Raw genomic sequence first — 205 nt, forward strand, 5'->3', positions numbered from 1 at the left:
CTTTCCATAGTCCTCTGCAGTACCACAATCCAAACGCACCCACTCTGCTTCAGTTTCCTGGTTTAATGACCAACTTTCACATGCATAGGAGGCAACAGAGAATACCATGCCTTGGGTCAGACGTACCTTAGTTCTCAATGTAACAACCATGCTTTTCAACACTTTATTTTAAATCATTGATTGTGGCCTCGTATAGCTCTTATCA

The sequence above is a fragment of the Echinops telfairi genome, unplaced genomic scaffold (assembly GCF_000313985.2).
Source record: "Echinops telfairi isolate 266 unplaced genomic scaffold, ASM31398v2 ScPeMD7_110;HRSCAF=392, whole genome shotgun sequence".
Taxonomy (NCBI): Eukaryota; Metazoa; Chordata; class Mammalia; order Afrosoricida; family Tenrecidae; genus Echinops; species Echinops telfairi.